The 17,612-nt window shown below is 38.4% G+C and overlaps 1 long non-coding RNA gene across 2 annotated transcripts; it reads left to right on the top strand.

Annotated features, from left to right (window-relative positions):
• Nucleotides 1-2,034: 2,034 nt before the first annotated feature.
• On the top strand, nucleotides 2,035-9,256 carry LOC148869815 (uncharacterized). Of its 2 annotated transcripts, none has more exons than XR_016108286.1 (2): nucleotides 2,035-2,165; nucleotides 9,025-9,256. It is a non-coding gene; the product is annotated as an uncharacterized LOC148869815 (long non-coding RNA). The 2 variants fall into 2 exon arrangements; XR_016108287.1 differs by having other exon boundaries at nucleotides 9,019-9,256.
• Nucleotides 9,257-17,612: the final 8,356 nt, after the last annotated feature.

Here is a 17,612-nt window from a genome sequence, read left to right as displayed (position 1 = left end):
TTTCCTTGTTTTTGTTTTAAAAAACAATTTATTTTAGTACAGGATGGTTTTATTTTGTGATTGATCTCACAACTAAAAAAACAATTTATGTTAGGCATCCTCTCTCCTCTCCTGGCCGACTCAGATCAGATGAGCCTTAGCTATGATAGTTTCCTAATTGAATTCAAAGTAGTTTTTTATCTTGATAAGATTCTAATGGCTAAAATTAAGTTCTTCATGGATTAGACAAATACGATGTTCAAGTTTTGAACTAAAGAGAAAGAGCCTGACAAGTGTCTAATTTTGGAACGAACACATGGCAATAGGACAAAAGCATGCACATCCAAATGGCAATGGGTAAGTAAAGTTGACACTTGGAAGCCTCAACCAAACAGCTTTTGGGTGTTTGGTCATAGAAGGGATGGAAGACAATTTTCCACACAGAATTCAAAAAGAATATATTAACATATTTAATTAGAATAAGAATTTCTCATTGATAAAATTCAGATCTGCATAGTATTAGAAGAGAGAAGAGAGAAGAAGAATATATTAACATATTTAATTAGAAGAGAGAAGAAGAGAGGAGAAGAAAAGACTGGTTCAAACAAGAGAGAATATCACTCTGTCTAGTCGGCAAGGTTGATATTTATAGTTTTCTAAAATAGATCACAATGACTGTTATGCCCCGTAAGGGACACATCACTCAAATCAGACATTATACCTCACCATCACTATAAATAAAAGGACCAAAATGCCCTTATATAGTCGACACTAACACTCATCTTTGGTAAAATTATTAATGATTACACTTTTAAATTTTCATTTATAAATAAATTTGGAGCCAAAATCTCTGTGAACATTTATATTGATTGTTATTATTTCCAAAAATGACTTTTATATATACATCCAGTGGCCTTTCTATTGATTGTTATTATTGTTGAGAAGAACCCCATCAAAGATGTAGTAAGTTCTTACTTCATTTTATCTTTGATTTTATTTTTGTACTTTTTACAAAGCCAAGATATATTTTCCTCTTCACATTAATCATTTGTCTATTTGCTTTTTTAACATAACATGATTCATGAAGGATAAGTTTCAGTCATAATAAAAGAGAAATTTTTGTTTTTAACTTTTAACACAACAAAGTAACACAAAATGGTATATTTAGGAGTTAATAGGTATAATTTAGAAAAAAGGAAAATTAGTACATTGAATTTCCTGCAGAATCATTAGTTGAAATACGAAATTCAAGACACCCGTTTTGATAATTTTCCCTTATAAACATCAGACAAAATAGCCCTAGAAACAACATAAAGAAAAGGAAGGATTTCCCTTTTTTTTCTTTTTCTTTTGAGTCCCTTAGGATATACATATGGTAGCAAATCTATGTGAAGATTTGTCTAGACTGAAATGATGTGGATGTGGATGTTGAGTCTGAGTGATGTGGATGTGTAAAACAGCTACAATTTTAAACAAATAAATTTAAATGTGGATGTGTAGAACAGCTACAATTGTAAATGATTGGTTAATAGGTTGGTGTGGATATCCACTTTCTGCTTGTTTGTTCTTTTCTTTTTTCCCTAGAGAGAATGTGTTGTGGGGCACCCTTTGTCCTTCAGCAGCCCTTCAACATACAAACGTCCTTCTAAGGTATGTATTTTCCCAATCCTACTTTTCAATTGTCACGTAAGTAGTAATGGCAATGGAGTAGATATGAAAGGGATTTTGTAAATTCTAGACCCTACCTATCTCCCTAAGGTCCTATTTGGCAACAATCCACGAGAACGTTTTGCATGTTCCCTATGTTCTCACATAGCATAAATGTGTTTGGTACAAGAAAAAAAAAGGTGTTTTTGCGTGAGAACAACACCCAAAAAATGTGTTATTTGGGAGTGAAAAATCAACACTCCCAAAGAACGCATTCTCAGGGAATGTGTGGTTCCCACGACATTAACCTCTATTAACGAACACGTGTTAAATGACTCCCACATAAAAGAAGTGGTATTTTGGGTATTTCACACTAAATGATAGAAAGAAGCCCTACCAAACATTTTCATTCAATAGTGAACTCTTCCAAGTTGTTGTTGCAAATCTCAGAGGAATGAGGGATTCACTTGGCTCCAATCGGACGGCGAGCGAACGGTAGAAAGCAATGGTGACATTTCCGACCAGAAATGCGTCAACATGTATGTTGTCTCATTACCGTACCTGATTTTGTATCATGTTCTCTGTTTTAAACTCACTTTTTCTCTAGCTAGATTCACCTGAAATCGTTTTTGCTCCTACCGCAAAGATGAGTTTTAAACAATCTCTAACCGATGTGATCTGAAATCGTTTTTCTTATATTATTTTGTTTGCATTTGTTATATGTTATGCCGAATGGGCATGGTTTCTTCTCTAATCCCATCGACGGTTATATGTTATGTCGAATGGGTGTGGTTTCTTCTCTAATCCCATCGGTGGTTATATGAAGACATCCCTATGACAATGACATGTGTTTTTATGGTTAATTTTAGGCTTAATGCGGGTGGATTTGCAAAACTAATGTTAAGAAATAGTTTCATTATCTAAACCTTACTTTTGTTCTTGTAGAACAAAAATTCATTATCGAAGGACAATTTGCCAAACATATTTGTTACTCCTGAAGAGCAAGAAATAAAATTCTTATTCTAGAACATGAATTTCTAAAAGAACAGGAACAGGTGGGAACATTGCCAAACATGGCCTTAATCTCCCAATCTATACCTGCCTCAAGACCCATAACGGGTTAGATTTTGAGAATCCAAATCTTCTCCACACATGAAAATGCAAAACCCTTCATCACCTTACCCTCCCTGCATTCAAGGGTAGAGTAGGTTGCGTTTAGAACCTTCCTATTGTTTTTTGTTATATATAAATAATAAATAAGTAAAATATTATGAACAAACAACAAAATTTCCAATTATTTGATAAAGACATATAAAGAATACATAAATTATCAATTATCCTTCACATAAATTTTAAAATATTATTAAATTCAACACCTAATACATAAAGCTCGTATACTTTCCAACAATATGAGAGTTAGGAAGGGTCAGGTTTAGCATAATACCATATCCTACTCATACCCATATAAGTTGTAGAACCCCAAAACCTGTCCCCACCCCCAAAATCCGTCATTCAAACAAAAAACCTGCCCCATTGAGGCTGATACCCACCGGATTAGGTAGAAATTAATGCCATCCCTATGTGCATGTCGTTGTTGAATGTTAACAAAGCTATATCTTACCCCTTGGATTGGCCATGACTCAAGCAAGATGATGATGACTAACTTGGGCTATTGATTGGACTACTAGGTATACCTTGTTGGATAGAAGGTCACAACCGGCTTGCTTAAAACCAAGCATAGTAGTTGAGCATCAACATGGTGGAGGCAGATTCAAAAGTTACTTAAGGGCATTTAAGTTGACCTTTTGTGGTTAGTTCAAGATGGTATCATGGAATAGAAATACAGAGGTATCATGCATTTTTTGCAACCATGAAAAGAGCTTTTCACATCTATTTTTCAAATGTGAATTTGCAAGAGCTGTTTGGTGTCAAGCCCAACTTGGTATAAACCCAAGTATAGTGAATGGTGAACACCTACAACAACTTATTTCGGATTGGCTTCGGTCACTTGGACAATCTTTTAATGTAGATACCAGATTATGCTTTCTGCCCAAACTTCAGGTACTCCTATATATGATTTGGGAGGCACGCAACAAGAAGTTTCATCTAAACAAGGATGTGAATCACGTTTCTTTGGTGGACAAAACAAATGAAATAATTGTTGATTCATGTCTCACTCTTTGTCAAGACAAGTTAAAGGCATTATCCCTAAGCTCAATAACTGAGAACCATTATCTAGTATTCATTGATAGATCTTATGATCAACATGCAGACAACGCAGGCATTGGTTTTGTCATCAAGAAATTCGATGATAGGTAGATTATTGCAGTGCAAGGGTCAGCCTGCAGAGCCATAGACAGTTATGTTGCAGAGCTTCATGCAGTCGTCAAGGGTTTAGAAGCTGCTATAGCGTTGCAATGCCAATCAGTGCGGGTTTTCTTAGATGCTAAAGTAATAGTAAAAAAGTTAAGCCTTCTAGTAATTGAATGCACATGGATCAATCAAGTGCATTTTGGATAAATCTTGCATCTCCAAAGTCAGTTTAGGGATTTAAAATTCATTTACATATCTAGAACTAAGAATACTTTATCTCATCTTTTAGCGTATTATGCTTGTAAATATCAAAGGCACTCTACTATGGACATGTTGCCTTGTACAACTTTACTCACAATATAATTTAATCACAACCTTTTTGCTTGAAAAAAAAAAAAAACAGCTTGCTGTTAAAATCTTTGGTTGGTCATCATATAAATCCAAGTCCAATTTTTTATCAGGGTTTGAGGGAGTTGTCATTCAGGCTCAGTTTGGAAGGAGTACAAATGCAAATATGTAGAGTGCAAAACCTTATATTTTGTATTATTTTGTATATATTTGCACTATACATATTCGCATTTGTACACATTCCAAACTGAGCATCTCAATTGTCATTCATGTGAAGATGTTCATGATGCACAACTGTAGTGTCTTGTGGAAACATGTTAGTAGTGTCTTTGTGGGTAGCAAGAAGATCCAATCTCCTCCTTCAATAATTATCTCATTAAAAAAAGTTATCTAATTATCAAACGCCAATCTTAAGAATTAATTAGATAACCATGTTATTCATTGCCTCTATGCCAAAATCAGGATTCTCTAATTAAAATGGAGTTTGAATCTGCTGATGAACACAATAAATTGCTGGCCACGTTCACACAGCCTCATATTAGTAACATCTCTCATTCTTAATATCGCTGATGTTTCGAATGTGCATCTCAGCACTGTATTGTGGTCATCAGCAGACCCACACTCATCAAAATGTGCCATTCAACATTCATGGAGAGATGTTCTTGATGCATAGTTGTAGTGTCTTGTTGGCACAATGTGAGCAGTATCCTTGTGGGTAGCAAATAGGGCCAGCCTCTTCCTCCAATGGTTATCTCATTAAACAAAGTAATCTAATAATTAGCAAACACAATTGTAAGAATTAATTAGAAAACCATGTTATTGATAGCCCCTCTTGCCAAGATCAGGACTCTCCAATCATCAAAATGTGCCATTCAGCATTTTAGCACCTACTTAATTATTGAATAATGAAGTTAAGCATCAAAAGTGATGCAGTCCGAACTGAGGTGGACAAGCAATAAATGAAGTCTTGATAACTTGGATGAGCCGAAGTGGAAGGATGAAATGGTGCACCGAGCAGAACATGCAACCAAAGTATAGTTAGAGGCTTTGAGGAGGAGGTCCCTGGGAAAGGCACTCCCACGCTCAAATTAGTAAGAAGTGAAGAAGTTAGCCAGACTAAGCTATTGAGAGTGAATTGGTTCGGGCCAAGCAGAGAAGCAGGAGAGAAAAGGAAGGCTAAAGAATCGAAGGATTTAAGAGAGTCTCCAGCTTAAGGGAAGATGGATTTAAATAGCCTGAGTGTTATCGTTTGTTGGACTATATTCTGTGTTCTGTGTGATGTCCTACCAAAGAAGTCGAGGTCTGTGACCTTCGGGGGTTCCACACTCTTTGGTGTAGGATGGGCTATAACTTATTCGCTCGGGGTCTTCACTAGATGACACAACCGGCTACTTTGGCATGGACTTGGGGCTGCTGATGTGGTCGAGGTTGTTAGGCAAGGCTTAGCCATGTCAACGTCCTCATGGAAAGCATCGGTGGTTAAGGTACGGGCTTGACAAAAAGTAATTATTTTGTAAAAATAATTCCCCCAGATTCAAGGCATTTTTAAGCTTGGAACCTTTCAGACTGCTGCTTCTAGCCAGAACCTATTTTATTATACATGTAATCGAGGTTTTAAAAATCGACCTAAAAATGGAACTGTTCTGGCCACTGATTTTGAGTTAGCGGTTCGACCATCCAAGTCAAATGGTTTAAATGGTTTGAACATCTTACCCATTAGATTGGAATATTAGGGTAAGATACACATAAATATAACTATATAAGAGAAAATAAGGTTTGAATGAGAGAGGTTTGAGAAAACTGTCAGCTGAAAGAGTAAGAAGAAGAAGAGGGGGAGGAGGAGGTGGAGGAGGAGGACTTCAAGGCTACAACGGTGACGATGATGGTGACTTACAGCGGCAACAGTGATGGCGAACTACAACAACAACAATGGTGACGATGGTTGCAAACTGGCGATGAAAGTAGATATGAGATTTCTCAATCTCAAATCTCTCTCTCTCTCTCTCTCTCTCTCTCTTGCACATCTGTCGTCTAGAGTCTAGAGTGCTCTCCCAGATCTCTAAATGTGAGATCTTTCAAATCTCTCTGACTGTCTCACACATTTCTCTCCAGTAGATCTCAGATCTGAGAGATTTTCTTCTCTTTTCATTCTTGTTTTGATAAAACTTGTTAGAAGTAATAAATCACAAACCGTTCTTCGGGTTGAACGGTTCAACGGTCAAACCATCTGAATCAACGATTCATTGGGTAATTCAACAGTTTTTGTCCAAAAACCAGGTTTGAGGTAAAATGGAATCAGTCACCTGAACAGTTTCTAGTCCAAACGGTTTGACTTTCCGAATCAACGATAGTTCGAAAGGATTGCATGTAACTATGTATTCATGAATATGTACAACATATGCATGCTATTATTGAAACACTAAAACTTTGTCTTTGTACATAGAATAGCGTACAATCTTAATTATGTCTAACAAATAAAACATTTGGCATAATATATTTAAAAAGTTTGGCCTAACCTGATATCCTTACCCAACCCAAAGTCATGCAGTTGGATTAGAGTTAAGATTAGGGGTTCAACAACTCGGGCTGGGTTAGAGTTGACCTCAATCCGGAATATGTTACCCTGTAAGCACTCCCTATTTTCTATAAAAGGGTCCACACCTTAATTCATTCATAAAAAAGAGGGTGTAAACAAATGAGGGCTAGTAAGGAGTAATTCTCCCTGGTTTGCAGATGAGTAAAGATGAGTAATTACCCTAGTCCTTTTCCATATTTTCCATTCTAATATATCTCATTAGTATTCAAAATTTAAACTACTACGGAATATTACGAAATATTGCTACATCTCTCTTTCTCATTCATTCATAATTAGAAGGTAATTATCCTTTGTTTTCTAAGGGTCCGTTTGGTATGGTATATAGTTGAAATCAGAATCTTTTGGAATGGAAATCAGAATGGTCTATTCCCGTTACTTATTTGGTTCAGTCTGAAATTAAAACCATAATCAAAATTAATTGAAATGGATTCTCATTCTCAGGAAAGGGGGAGGAAATGGCTATTTTTTCATATTTGAAAAATGCCCATTCCACTAGAAATGAAAATGGAATTCCAATTCAACTAAATCCAACAGTATTCGGATTCCAAACGCCTATTCCCACAAATCAAATTGACCCTAAATCCTTTTTCCATTCTGATATATCTGATAAGGATTCAACGTTTAAATGAAGGGAACCCACTAATCGAGATTTGAACATGGAAGAAATTTGTTGTTGGTGGAACAAAGCAAGAAAGCATAGGATAAAGAGTCTCTCTCTCTCTCTTGTGGTTTTGAATGCTATAAATGTGAACACTTACCCATTTCTTCGACGTTGAGAGTTAGTTGCAAGTGGGCTGCAGCTGGCTAGAAAAGCCCATCTGACCCCTATCCTCTCAAATCATATCCTTCGGTGTGGATGTTAAATATTCCACTGATATTCATCATTTGAACGGTCCAAATGCCCAATTATCCTTTGGATGAGCTCAAAGTCAAAATTCCATTTTCACCATATAAATCTTCTGTTTTAAAAAAGCTTTAAATGAAATGGTCCAAAGTTTTTGTTTTCATTGTTTTTAAAAATTGTCACATCAGTAAAAATATATAAGCATGTTTTTGAACTGTACCTTTTGTTTTAAAATGCAAAACTATTGATTTTGTTTCGATAAACAATTCATACTTCTAAAACAATTAAAATAATGGTTTTTAAAATAAAAACAAATTTTTTAATACAGATATTGTATGATTTATCAAAAATGATAAGATATATTTGCATGATTTCAAATTATCAAATAAAACACACATTTACGATCAAGAACAATTTTTATTTTTCATTTTTTGTTAAAGAGCAGTTTATTTTCAACTCAAATGAACCTTAACTTTAGTAGTTTCCTACTTGAATCAAAAGTACTTCTTATCTTGATGAGCTTCTGATTCTGATGGCTAATTCAATATTTCTCCATTGATTAGACAAACATGATTTTCAAGTTTTGAACTAGTGATAAATGTATTCACAAATGTCTAACTTCTGAACGAACACATGGCAATAGGACGAAAGCATTCCCATCCAAATGGCAAATGGTAAGGGGAAGTTGACATTTGATAACCTCCACCAAGCAACTTGTGGCTGTTTGGTCATAGCTAGAAAGGGTGGAATGCAGTTTTCAACGCAGAATTCAGAAAATAATCTATTAACAAATTTTAATTCGGAAAAAAATCATCATTAAAGAAGGGAAAAATTATTAACAACGATACATTTAATTTTTGAGAGAATGACTATTCATACATCTTAGGAATTTTTAGCCCCATTTTACAGTTGGGTTAGGTGCCAGTTTGGAATTGATGTCAATTGGTGGGTATTGGCTTTTTAAGGTGGATGTATTTATCATTTTGAATTACGTAAGGTTGCAGTGGAAATCAAAATTCTACAGTGTGGTATAATGTATTTTTCTGTTAATTTTCTTATAAATAGATATTTAGGACCACAATATCCGTAAAAGTTTTACTACTTTTAATGGAAATTTGTACTATTGAGTCCTCTTTAAATTTCAACCCTAGTCCAACTGTACTATTTCCCATATATCTGATGGCTTTTCTATTGTTCGTTATTAGTAATTAGGAAAACCCCAACAAAGATGTAGTAGTTCTTATATTGTTTTAAGAATTGACCCGGAGGTTGAATTGTTTTTGTCTCCAAGTTGTAGGTCACCGGTTCGATTGGCCAGGTCAAATGGTTCAGACCGTGCTACATCAGCGTATATATGTGTGTATAAATATACATTTTAGCAATAAATAATATATACATATGTTTTAGATATGTTATATGTATTATTTTATATTTAATATATGTTTTTTAATTCAGTTTGTAATTTTGTTATTTATATAAATATTAAAAATTGCAAATTGAGGCCAAGAAATGTTTTTTTTTTCCACAAATTGGGATGCATAGATCTCAAAAAGTTATCCAATATCAGAAAAGAAAAATCACCCCAATCGGACATCAAAGTGTAAAGTTATCTCCTCTGAAAGTATGCATGTATTATTGAGTGCACAACCTGCGACCCGATCACTGGGTTGAACAGGTCAATGGTAGAACCGACTAGGTTGAATGGTTCTTGATCAAGTCAATGATTTTTTATCGTGTGATGGGTCTTAACTAAACAAGATCTGGAGTCCTAGCCAGGTGACAATTTGAACGGTTCGATCGATCGGATGAACAACGGGTTGAAAACATTGGTTCTTATTCTATTCTATTTTATCTTTTTTTTTTTACTTTTTACAAAACTAAAAATATCTTTCTCTTTACATTAATCATTTATCTATTTGTGTTTTAACAGAACATGAATTAAGAAAGCTAGGTTTCAATCATAACAAAATAGAGAAATAATATAAAAAAAAACACTTTTAATTATTTTTGTTCTTGACTTATAAAATACCAATGTAACACAAAATGAGATTTTTCTATATTTAGGACTTAGTAGACATAATTTAGAGAAAAAGGAAAATTAGTACAAAGAATTTCCTGCAGTATACTTATTGATTTTCCCTTATATAAATCAGACAAAACAACCCTAGAAAAGCGTAAAGAAAAGGAAGGGTTGCCTCTTTCTTCCTTTCTTTTCATTTCTTTATTGTCTTTTGGGTCCTTTTAGATACATGATAGCAAATCTGTGTCAAGGTTTGTCATGACTGAAATGAAGTACTTTTATCTTTGCTTCACTGTTTTCTATTTTGGGCAAAGCAGCCTTCTTGATACTTGATTATGAATTTAGGATGTTGAGTTTGAGAGATGTGGATGTGTAAAAACAGCTACAAATTGTAAAAAAAGAAATGTAAATTGATTGGTTAATAGTTTGTTGTAGAGTCTGGACATCCAATTTCTACCCGTTCTTTTGTTCTTTTCTCCTTTTTCCTAAAGAGATTGTGCTGTGGGGCACCCTTTGTGTGTCCTTCCAACTCTTTTTTTTTTTTTTCCTTCTCAATTGTCACTTACGAAGGTAAGCCATTGATGAATGTTGATGAGAGCGGATTTGTCCCTCTAAAGACATTGTGACATATGGCACATCATGCCAATTAAGTACAACCTCATGACAACTAGGCAGCTCACCACTAGGTAGCTTGCCATCATGTAGCCCTCACAGGCAGCTTGCCATAGGTAGCTCACTCTCATGTAGTCTGGCACCTCATAAAAAATAGGTGACACTTGGACGACAACTTGCCTTTGCTAAATTGATGGTGTCCCACTAGGCAGCCTGACACAGGTGCAAGTTGGCAGCCTGGCCCTGGCGCGACCTGGCCCTGGCACGAGCTGGTAGCTTGGCCCTGGCGTGACCTATCCCTAGCACGAGCTAACAGCCTAACCCTGACACGACCTGGCGGCCTGACACAGGCACCAACCTAACAACCTCGAGGAGCTCACCATCGTACCCCACATTTTACGAGATTGTGACTTGTAACGGCTATATTAGCTCACCCAGTCCTTGGTTCTGACAAAAGGGACAGTTTTACCGTTTGATGACATTTCACCCACCTAACATGCAAGTTAGTCCCATCACAGATGGGATCTAGGAACTGCTCCACCTAATCCACGAGGACTCAAGTATATAAAGACCTCACCCCCCAGGGGCAAAGGTATGCGAAAAAGAGGCGAAAAAGGGGATGGTAACCCCAACTCTCTAGCTCTCTCATTCTCTTATATCATTTTCAACCCTCTACTATGTGCTGACTTAGCCATCAAAGAAGCCTCACCGGGTAAACACCCCTGAGTTTTCTGATTTAATTCTCACAAGTCCCTCAGCTCCCACCGCTTACAAAGATGAGCAGCTCACCTCCAGGCAGTTCATCAAGGTAGCTCACCTCCAAGTAGTTCATCAAGGTAGATCACCTCCAAGCAGCTCATCGAGGCAGCTCATCAAGGTAGTTCACCTCCAGGCAGTTTATCAAGGTAGCTCACATCCAGGCAGCTCATCAAGGTAGCTCACCCCCAGGCAAGGTAGCTCACCTCCAGCCAGTTCGCCACCAGGGAGCTACACTTCAGCCTCTGAGTCACAGGCCACTTGTGAGCAGATGAAATGGCGAGGTACTTAGCAAAAAAATTGACACATCACAAAAAAATGATACGTGATTGGAATCCGTCACCTTACCCCCCTTGGACTGCCATGACTCCATCAACATGAGGATGACCAGCTAGGGTTATTGATTGGACTCTAGGTAGCTTTCTGGATGGAAGGTCGCAACTGGCATGCTGTTAAAGTCTTTGGATATGCTACCCACAAGCCTACTTACATCAAGAACATCTTATTTGTTATTCATGGAAAAATATTCCCAATGCATGGCTGTAGTGTTTTGTGGATACATACGAATAGCATCTTTGTGGGTAGCAAGAAGATCCAAGCTCCTCTTCCAATGCTTATCTCAATAAACATAGTAATCTAACTATCAAACGCCAATGTTAAGAATTAATTAGATAACTATGTTATTCATAACCCCTCTTCCAAAATCAAGATTCTCTGCTTAAATGGAGTTCGGATCTGCTTACCAATACACATTGTTAGCCAAATTTACACAGCCTCACATTAGGAACATCTATTATACTTCATATCACTATTTTGAAAACCGGGTCAGACCGGACGGATGACCATTTAACCTGGGAACCAGTCATCTTTCTGGGTCCAGTTTTAGATTGGACTGCTTTTTTGAAAAAAAAAATATTGAAATGGTCAAAAAACGCTAACCCAGATGGTGAAACCGTTATACCATTCGACCAGGGAAGTGGTTTGCAGTTTTAATAAAAAAATATTTAATTTTTAAGATTATTAATAAAAAAAGAAAGGAGATTAAGAGATGGGGGAGGGACTGAGACGATCTCAGATCTGAGATCACTCGGATCTGTGAAAGAGAGAGAGAAAGTGAGAGAGAGAAACAAGATAACAAGATCTCATAAGTCAGATCTGAGATCAGAGAAAGACTCATTATCATCATCATCACCGTTGTCGGTGAACATCATTGTTATCGCCGTCATCATTGCCGGCGAATGCCATCGGCACTGGCTCTTTTTCTTCTTTCCTTCCTTTTTTTTCTTAGTTTTCTTCAGCCGACAGCCACTTTCCTCATAAAAGAAGAGAGATATGAATATAATTATATACATTTACCCTAATATTTCAATCTAAGAGTCGAACCATTTGAACGGTTGGACTCAGACAGTTGAACTGCTGATCCAGAAAACCGGTGATCAAAACGGTTTTTAAAACCTTTCTTTATATCGCCCATGTTCCCAATGTGAATACGCCCAGTAATATTGTGATCAGCAAATCTAGACTCATCAAAATGCCATTCAGCATTCATGGGAGATATGATCCCTATGCACACTGTAGTGTCTTATCGACACGTATGAGTAGTATCTTTGTGGGTAGCAAACAGATCTAAGCTCTTCCTCTAATAATGCTTATCTAATCTAATGATTATCAAACGCCCATGTTAAAGAGTGACTGTTTTATACAAATAATTCCCATCACAGTTCTTCTTTCAGCACCTATTAGCAGCTGCCACTTTAAGAAAGAAAAAAATGTCAAAAGTTAAAACCATATCTATCTAGTCCACCCCTTCCAAGACCTCAGATGGTTGGGACCAACATTAGATAATGGCCTTAATGAGACCTTAGTGGTTGCTGAGTCCCCATCTAAGAGGATAGCATAAGAGAGTAAATTAAAAAGTTCATTAAATATAATATGAGCACATATTCAAAGTTGGCAGCCTAAGTTGTCAATCTCAGATCAGCTAGAAACAATCTATACTCCTTAAGTTGTGTTTAATTTAATTATTTTGGAATAAGACTGGCACTTTGATTTCATAACATTGGAGCAGAATTCCATTACCATATCAGATAGGATACATCGAAAGTATCAATTGTTTGCTATTGAAAAATCCAAAGTAACCTAACATTATAAAATCATCTCTACACCTATACATTTCTTTTTATGTTGGCTTAATTATTTGGATTAGATATTAACTATAGTCATTATGCTAGACAGAATGAGATCAATTGAGTTTTAAGTGGGTGATGATACAATGAAGACAGTTTCATTGGGTAAATCATGAGAACCTATTATCTACATCCATCACTGGGTTTATGACTCAGACCATAGAATATTATGATTTTTTTTATATTTTCTCTCAAATGAGCAAAAGACACATAAAGGGTACTAAATAACAGTTGCCTACATTAGTTGGATCACAACTCCTTTTGGAGGACCCACCTCCCTAAAAAAAGTTATATAGATTTTTTTTTCAGATCTTTTAATAGAGCAATGTTGCAAAGAGCACTTGCTTAATAAAGTCATTTGTAGAAGAATCCTCAACCATAGGATCTATTTGATACTAGGGCCTTTTGGTGTTAGGTGGGCTCCATTGACATTTGACAATGTACAGGAGTTGCCCTGGTTTATTTTAATCAGGACCTCCCTTCATACTGTTCAATTTTGATGCAGTTTTTATGGGCAAATAACCTTAATTGTTGATTTGCTTAGACTGACTAATCATGAATTCAGATATTTTTAATTCTTTTCCAATTATTCTTTTGAAGTTGTTTATGCAAGTTGGGGGTTATAGGAATGATTTTTTTAAGCCTAAACTAAATGAACTAAAACTTTAGAAAACAAGGAAATCAGTACAAATTCCTGAGTTTAACCAACTGGGTAGAGATGGCAAATGGCAATTTTTATCTTACCTGGTCGGTACCCGCCCCCTACCCTCCTCAATGGGGAGAGGTTTTTTGCTTGAAGATTGGGTTTTGAAGTGGGGATGAGTTTTGGGATTCTACAACTCATATAAATATAGGTAGGGTATGATATTAAGCTAAGTTCAGTCTTTCTTGACTCGCATTTTTTGGTCTTGAATTTAATAATAATTTAAATTTTACATATATGAAAGATAATTGATAGTTTTTTGTTGTTTATATATAACAAGAAATAATAGAGAATTAGATATGTGGGTTCTAAACCCAATCGGCCCCTACCTTTAAATGCAGGGAGGATATGGTCGGAGAGGGTTTTGCATTTTCATGTGTAAAGAGGGTTTAGATAATCAAAATTCGACCTGCTACGGGTTTTGAGACAAATACAGATGAAAAAGTTTAAAGAGACAAATATAATCTGAAATTTATAAAACCCTCCCCAAACCCGCTCCATTACTATACCTAACTGGGCCAAGTTTTCTCAAATCGAACCAAATCCAAAATACCATTGTATCGAATCAATTCAGCCGAATTCTGGATTTACTTGTCAGGTTTTTAAACTTGGTATAGAAAATAGGACATACATTAGGGCCAAAATAGTGAAAAGTGAAATCAAAATAGAAAGAATTTCATTAATGGTCAAATGAGAAATCGAAAGCATTGTAGCTTCATAGAAGCATCTTCTGATTAACAACCAAAAAGAATTAGGTAAGAACAAAAAGGAAAGAAATCTCAGAAGATCATGTGTGGCAGACAAATTAAGAGAAAGAATGAATAAATACATAAAAAATAAGCACTTCACAGTAATTGTTCATTGCATCAAGTGGCCAAATACTGCTTTTAATCTGTATAATGAACACCCACATCTGAAACTAAGCCAGGTACATTGAAGACCAAGATCAGGAATCTTTCCCTATAACTTGTCTTCTTACATGCAAATTGTATAATAATGAGACCAAGCATTCTTTTTCAAAGACAAAACTGAAGTAATTGCTTTTGCAGTTTTCTTGACACCACTTGTCTTGTGATATTTACTGTTGTCGGTTGAAAGTGATGTAATGGCTAGGACCATTGTTTCAACTTTCAACAGCCATTCTAAAGCTTAAGAGGTCGATAATACATCTGGCCTATTTACGAGGGTTAAACTGAAGATTTAGCTGACCATAAGCATTGTAGATAAACTATTTGATGTAATCATTTTTGGCCACGTACCAATGTTTTGTGATGTAAAATTTTTTGGCTAAGTACCTCGTTATTTGACCTGGTGGTGGCGTGCCTTAGTGATGAGCTACTTGGTGGCGAACTCCCTGGAGGAGAGCTGCTTGGTGACGAACTGCTTGGTGGCGAACTGCCCGGTGGCGAGCCCCCTGGTGGAGAGCTACTTGGTGACAAACTGGCGGGTGGCGAACTGCCTGGTGGCGAACTGCCTACTAGGCGGCCGATGCCTTAGAGAATGCTGGAGCTCCCTGGTGCGGCGCAATCCGACTGCCCTCAGCATGAGGTGGTCTTCTTTCCTTTGTAGGCTACGGGAGAAGAGGGACCTGCGAGAACTTCATCTTTTCCTCCTCTTTGTAGGTGGCGGGAGCTGAGAGACCTGCGAGAACTCCATCTTTTCCTCCTCTTTGTAGGCGGCGGGAGCTGAAGGACCTGTGAGAACTGAATCAGAGGTCTCGGGGGTATTTTCCCGGTGGGGGCTCTCCGACGCTTAAGTTAGCACTCTTATTGTAGAGAGCTTTGAAGATAATATGAGAGAGCTAGAGAGCATGGGTTACTTCCCTTTTTTCCATCCCTCTCCCCTTTGGGGGGTGAGGTCTTTATATACCGGAGTCCTCGCGGGTTAGGTGGGTGAAAAGCCTCCAAACGGTAAGACTCGTCGCATCCTGTCAGAACCGGGGTACGGTGGTGAACTCTTCGAGGTCGTCAGGCTGGCGCTTGTGTCAGGCGGCCAGGTCGGCGCTTGGGCCGGGTTGTCAGAGGGGTGCCTGCATTATTCGGCGGGTCAGTGTCTAGGCCAGGTCGTCAGGTCGGCGCCTGTGTTAGTCGGCGGGTCAGTGTCTAGACCAGGTCATCAAGCTGGCGCATGTGTCAGTCGGCGGGTCAGTGTCTAGGCCAGGTTCGTCGGTGGGCGCCTTGGCCGGATCATGTGCTAGGCTGGTCTAGGTCGGCCAGGTCGCGCAGGCCGCACGCCACACGCAGCTCGCGTAGGCCGTGCGCAGTTCGCGCAGGCCGCGCATTTCGCGTGTGCCGCGCTCAGGTCGCACCAGGCCGGCCAGACTAGTGCTCGGGTGGGTCACAAACTTCGTAAGTTTGTTGGCTGGGTGTTTTCCTAGTTGTCACGAGGTGCCACGTGTCACAATTTCACTGGAGGGCCAAATTTGCCCTCATCAATAGCCCCCCACTCCCGAGCTGATAGTAACTCAGCGAAGGGAGTAGATTTCTTTTGGCCCTTAAGTCGATGAACTAGTAAGTGCTGATCCAATTACTAGTGTGGCCCGTAGGCTTTGGGAGCGACTCGTAGTCTACTCTTTTTTGAATTTGCCCATGCCGGAGAGGCGACCGGGTCTTAAGCAGTAATGTGGCCCGTAGGCTTTTGGGAGCGACTCGTAGTCTACTCTTTTTTTACTTTTGCCCGTGCCGGAGAGGCGACCGGGTCTTAAGCAGTAATGTGGCCCATAGGCTTTTGGGAGTGACTCGTAGTCTACTCTTTTTTGACTTTTGCCCGTGCCGGAGAGGCGACTGGGTCTTAAGCAGTAATGTGGCCCGTAGGCTTTTGGGAGTGACTCGTAGTCTACTCTTTTTTGACTTTGCCCATGCCGGAGAGGTGACCGGGTCTTAAGCAGTAATGTGGCCCGTAGGCTTTTGGGAGCGACTCGTAGTCTACTCTTTTTTTACTTTTGCCCGTGCCGGAGAGGCGACCGGGTCTTAAGCAGTAATGTGGCTCATAGGCTTTTGGGAGTGACTCGTAGTTTACTCTTTTTTGACTTTTGCCCGTGCCGGAGAGGCGACCGGGTCTTAAGTAGTAATGTGGCCCGTAGGCTTTTGGGAGTGACTCGTAGTCTACTATTTTTTGACTTTTGCCCGTGTCGGAGAGGCGACCGGGTCTTAAGTAGTAATGTGGCCCGTAGGCTTTTGGGTGTGACTCGTAGTCTACTCTTTTTTGACTTTTGCCCGTGCTGGAGAGGCGACCGGGTCTTAAGTAGTAATGTGGCCCGTAGACTTGGCCTGCATCAGCTTCGTAATGTCGGTCACCTACTCCTACAAGAAGCTACTAGGGGCTCGACCTTCGAGGGCAGCGCTACTAACTTTAGGTTGCCAGCTCACACGGGAGCCTTGGAAGGCTCGACCAGTAAGGGCGCCTATATAGTCAGTTGGCTGTCAACTCCCGCGGAAGCCACGAAGAGCTCATCTTTGTAGGGGGGACCTTGCGGAGAGGACTGATGTGGCATTATCTGAATTGAAAGTAAGGTTGGTAGAGCTACTTAGCCCGTTAGCTCCCTGCATAGCCTCTGAGTTCATAAAAAATGTAAACTATAAAGCGATAGCTTCAATTTCTAAAAAGTG

This window comes from Nelumbo lutea, chromosome 2 (genome assembly GCF_056320005.1).
Source record: "Nelumbo lutea isolate HS-2025 chromosome 2, American lotus-T2T, whole genome shotgun sequence".
Lineage (NCBI taxonomy): Eukaryota > Viridiplantae > Streptophyta > Magnoliopsida > Proteales > Nelumbonaceae > Nelumbo > Nelumbo lutea.
This window is presented reverse-complemented; position numbering and strand designations above follow the sequence as displayed.